We start from the raw sequence: 6,000 nt of genomic DNA on the forward strand, positions 1-6,000 counted from the left end.
ATATAATAACAAATATTTAATTAGAACCCACAAATTAATGAGTTCACTAATAAGTTAATTAGTACCCACAATCAAAAATCCGAAAATTAGAAAACTCGAACTCTTCTTTCCACAGACTCGATTGTAAAGACAGAGGCGGTTTTAGGGTGGGTCCATAGTGGCACTGACAACCACTGACTTTTCCTCGAATGTAGTGCAAATTTTTTCGAAGTTTTTATTTTTTCTACTATCGTCCAACCCCTGACTTTTCCGTGACATCTCTACTGTGAAATCCTGATTCCTGCATCCACCCATGTGTAGAGACTTGATATCTAACAAAAAGGATTGTTGTTAGAAGCAATCCCATACACCCTCTAAATCTTAATACCTCCGACTACTTTTGTTATATTTTGAGTGGTAAATAGTGCATTTTGCATTGTGCTTTATTATTATTACTATTTTATTTTGGGTATTTGTTATAATGATTTTATGCTGGGTTTGATTTAATGGGTTTAAAAGAGTTGAATTTTTTGGAACGTCGAGACATGTTGAAGCCAATCAATTTAATTGTTGGATTTTGTTTAGTTCCTTATATTGCAATGATTCAACAAATTCACTCTAATTTTGAAAACAATAAGCAAATGTATTACATTAATTGTTGAAGTTTCAAGTTTGTTGAAAAAGTGAATACATAATTACACATTTTGGGCCCGTTTGGTGGGTTGAATTAAATGGAAGAGAATAACACTATAATTTTTGGAAGGTATTTGGCTTAACCTAGAACAAGAAGTGAAGAGAACTTGACCAAGTCAATGGGATCCTCCTTAATAAATGAAAATGATTTTGCCACATGTCATCTTCTAATACACTCTTGCCACATGTCATTATGTAAGATATTTAAATTACTTAAATTTTACATGTCATTATGTGGATTTTTATTTCTTTATTAATCAAAAATTATAATTCCATTAATTAATACTTCTATTATTATATATGTAAAATATTTATTGTATTAAATGTGTAAATCAATACTATAATTATTAAAGATATTTTATTTCCGTAAATTTCATTTTTTTCAAATTCAAATAAACTTATTGTTTAATCTTTTATAACATTTTGTTTTAATCAACCCGTATAATATACGGGTTACACAACTAGTAATTCATTAAAAAAAATAATCCCGCCCATATAGGTAGAACTGAGATGATTTCTTTTATAGTCGAAACTATCCCTCTTCTAAACGTATCTCCAACCTCCCTCTCCAAATTTCTGGCTATACATACCTGATAAATGATTATCTTCTTCAGATAATCATTCCAACCAATTTCGATTCTTATCAGCCATTTGACAATTCTCATCAGTGCATTCGACTTCATCATCCTAAGGTACGTTTTTTTCCTACACTTCATCTCTACTTACGTGATCGATTTCGATTTTCCTTCTCTACTTATTGACATGCATCTGTTAGTTAGTTGATTTCTTGATAATCAATTTATTGCGTTCTTGATTTCTAGATGTATGACTTCTTGATAAAGATTTCTGGTTTCTTAGATTTCTTGACAAATGAGAAATTCTTAGTTAGTAGTAATGGATATATGTATGTTACAATTTTTTTTTTCTTTTGATTTCTTAAGATGATTTTAGCTTCTGTTAAAAACCAGACCTTCATTCATTTGTTTCATTGTTTATACCCATTTTTCTTTTTCTCATTACCTTATAATCAAATATGAGCAAGTTTGATTTTAAAAACATTTTTTTGCCCCTGTTGCTACTCATGTTATCAATCAATGTCCTTGTTGATTCAATAAACGAAGATGGTGTTTTGCTGCCCAGTTTGGTACCTGTCAAATTTATGTTGTTATTGCCCACTTCATGTTGTAGATACTTAATTTCGGACGACAATGCCCCTGAGTTTCTTTCACCTATTAGTTCAAAGATTTATTTAATTGTTAGGTTGCTCTTGGTTGGTGGTAGTGAAAGCATGTTGTTATTGGAAGAAGACAATTGAAGTTTGTTATTTTCTATTCAAAATTATGGATTTTGGAAACCATTTGGGTTTAGAACTTTGTTAATTTTGAAGTAATTTCAATTATATGGTATTAGAACTTGTTTTAATATAATTTTTTTTTTATATATTTGTTAATTTTGAAGTTATGTATGTTAAATAGAGTCATTATTGATATTTTTTGTAAAAGGGTAATATGGTCAATTTAGCATCTTGTTCCTTCCAATTCTATTGTTACCACAAAAAATCAAAGGGTTTGTTCTGTTTTGTTTAGTCTTAGCAAATGCTATACAAATTATTTGTAATGTCCAGTCCGATTTTGTTCCATCCGGTTCATCTACAAAACACTACCTTTAGTTTGTTGTTTGAAACGAATTTGACTAGATTTTACCTAAGTTTTATACTCTAAAATAATCGAGATAGATCCACTCCGTTATTTTTAAAATCGGATCGAATTCTTTATAAGTTTATATATATAGGTATAGATATAGCAATCTATCTAATAAGATGGGCCTAACAGGTAGGTTATGAAGCCCACAACTACATTATACCCCCGGTCTTACAATACAACTTATACCTGCAAACATTTTCCCGCCATTTTCCTCTGTCACCGCCCATTATATATTTTTCACACAGGATAAATTCTGGTTATTTGGTCTTCTTGATACCCAACAAAATCTGGCTAAAGCTGTTGGACTTTGAGAGTCGGGGGCACCAGACTTAAGTTGAAAACAAATTAATCCCACTTTGGGGTTTAATTGTTAACTTTCAACAACATCTTCTTTTCTTTTATGTCGTTCCTTTTTAGTTTTGTCAAACCATAAAGACTTAAAACCCTAGAACGTAATCAGTGTTCCGTCTCCCTTCAGCTACTCAAGAAAACCATAAAATATGAAAAATCGAATGGAAGAAACTTGAAATTGAAGCGCATGATTCGACCTACAGGCTACAACTCAAAATCAAGCTTCGAGAGATCAGGTTAGTCATATGATTGACGCTTCATAAAAATGTTTAATATAATTTCTGATTGAGGTTTTCTTTATGAATTCTTAATGTATTAATGTTGGGGAATGGTTGAAGAATACTAGGTTAGAAATTATGACTTACTGTAAAAAATAATCGTCAATTATCCACTACGCTTGAAATTGATCAGGTCATTAATATCAATTATCAAATCTGTTTTAAATAGCTGCATAAAAGTGATTTGGAAGGTTATTTTGGTAGATTGATGACAAGCTTGTGTAATTTATAAAAGGGTAAAATGATGTAATTTGTAAAGGGTAAAATGGGAACTCTCATTCCTTGGAGAGATGGAATGAAAAACATGCTAGCTAATGGAATGACATTCCTCCGTTCATGATTCTTTCTTTACCAGTTTATCAACAATGCAATAATATATTTTGATTGAATTGGAATGAAATAATGCTTTCCTTTCCTTTCCCGTTTATCACCTTAGCTTAATTAATAGCTTCTATTTTGGAGTTTTAGATATAATGCTTATTAATGTTAGATTATCTTTAGAGTCTTTACAAGCTTCAAAAAACTATTTATTTTAAATATCAATTCTTTGGTTCAAAGAAAAGAACCGAATCATGAAATATTGGGTGTTGTTAATCGCACCCTATAAATTTAAGTCAAACTGAATGAAATAATCATTACCTATGAATAACAGTTAAAATCATATAATATATTACTAGTCCTTTACTTTTATATTGATTTTTATTTTCCTCCCTTTCAAAACTGAAAACTTCAAATTAATATAAGTTGTTTAACGAATACAATTAATATTATATTTATGGTTCTTTATTTATACATTATTTTTTGTTTTACTCATTTTGATATATATATATATATATATATATATATATATATATATATATATATATATATATATATATATATGGGAAACTTTTATATTGATTTTTATTTTCATCCCTTTCAAAACTGAAAACTTCAAATTAATATAAGTTGTTTAACGAATACAATTAATATTATATTTATGGTTCTTTATTTATACATTATTTTTTGTTTTACTCATTTTGATATAAAAATAATTACTTTTATATTGATTTTTATTTTCCTCCCTTTCAAAACTGAAAACTTTAAATTAATATAAGTTGTTTAACGAATACAATTAATATTATATTTATGGTTCTTTATTTATACATTATTTTTTGTTTTATTCATTTTGATATAAAAATAATTATATATATATATATATATATATATATATATATATATATATATATATATATATATATATATATATAGGAAAAGTGAATATACCCTTAAGGGTATATAAGCTTAGGTACCCAAACTCACAATACTACGTCGTTTTGTATTATATATAGGTTGTAATTGTCCAATGTTCTTATAATTTAACTTCTAACTTGATTTAGTTCCAAAATGTTTATAAATATCACATTTATATTCCTCTTACAAAATTTTCATTTTTAATAATAATATATACAGCTTAGTGGGTGTTTGGCAAAAAGATGTGATGTAAGTGAAAGTTCGAAAATTTTGAAAGTAAATCAAGTCTGGGGTTAAAGTTTAAGAACTTATAATGAATATATCAAACAAAACTACGTATTATGGTAGGTTTGGGTACCTATGCTTATATACTCTTAAAGGTATATTCACTTTTTTTTTTCTCTCTCTCTTTCTCTCTCTCTCTCTCTATCTCTCTCTCTCTCTCTCTCTCTCTCTATATATATATATATATATATATATATATATATATATATATATATATATATATATATATATATATATATATATATATATATATATATATAAAGCATAATCATTATATCTTGAATTTTAAGAGGTATAAGTTACAAAGCTTGTTATACAAATCAATTATGTATAAATAAATCATTAATACTTGCCAAAAATATAAAGTTCTGAATAATGAATGGTATTAATAAATTCAAATAGTAGAAAAATGAAGTAATGTGTATAGATTAATTATATTTCTTAAATTAGACATCGTTATTCATTAATCACATCAATAATATAAGTAGACAAGATAAATATAATGTCTAAAAAATAAATGTCTTATTTAAAAATGGTCATATTTTTATTACTTAATAACTACTAATAAAATTTAATAATTATTTCCCACAAAAAACTATTCATCAGAAGAGCTACTTGTCGCCGCTGCTTTGCGTGGGCACACATATAGTATTTCACAACTTGAAATCATGCTCAACTCCAAAAATGGTTTCAAAATGAGCTAAAAAGACACTAAACTTTCATAGAAGGAGATCTAAGAAACAATAGATCAAGGTAAAGATTTTTTTTTACCTCTAAATGGTTGCTACCACGGCCCATAATTGGGCCTTAGGTAATTAATGGGAATTTGGGCTTCTGGATTGTTGGATTACGCCTTGCCTTTGGGCCAATTTATGAAAAAAAGTAAAAAGGTATTTTACCTTAGTTTGGACACTTAGTGTGGGTCGGATCCGATTATTGATGGGTGTTTATCTTATGATTGATATCATGAGGATTCTTGCGGGCTAGCGTTCAGTGATTCTTTTTGTGAGATTCGGCAGTGCGATGTGAATTTTCTTCACTGTACTTTTGGGGTCGAGGCACCAAGGCTAGTGTCACACCCCCAAACCAGAACGGCGTAATCGTTCGAGGGCGGATGACTTCATGTAGTATCGTAACAATTGAAAATTAATCAAAAATTTATAAATCTAATTTTAATCCTACAAAAAAAGTGATTAATCGGCAATTAGGTCCGATTGAGTTCGTTAGGGCGGATTAGGTCCGACTTTGACCTGTGTTGACCAAACCCGATTAAGTCCGATTAATTCCGACTTTGACCTGTATTGACCAAACCCGATTATAGTGACCGATTAGCAATAAATCTCATCGATGGAGGTCCGATTAGCGATTAATCGGCCGATTAGACTGATTTCTGCAACATTGATATATATATATATATATATATATATATATATATATATATATATATATATATATATATATATATATATATAGAGAGA

This window comes from Lactuca sativa, chromosome 3, assembly GCF_002870075.4.
Source record: "Lactuca sativa cultivar Salinas chromosome 3, Lsat_Salinas_v11, whole genome shotgun sequence".
NCBI classification, from domain to species: domain Eukaryota; kingdom Viridiplantae; phylum Streptophyta; class Magnoliopsida; order Asterales; family Asteraceae; genus Lactuca; species Lactuca sativa.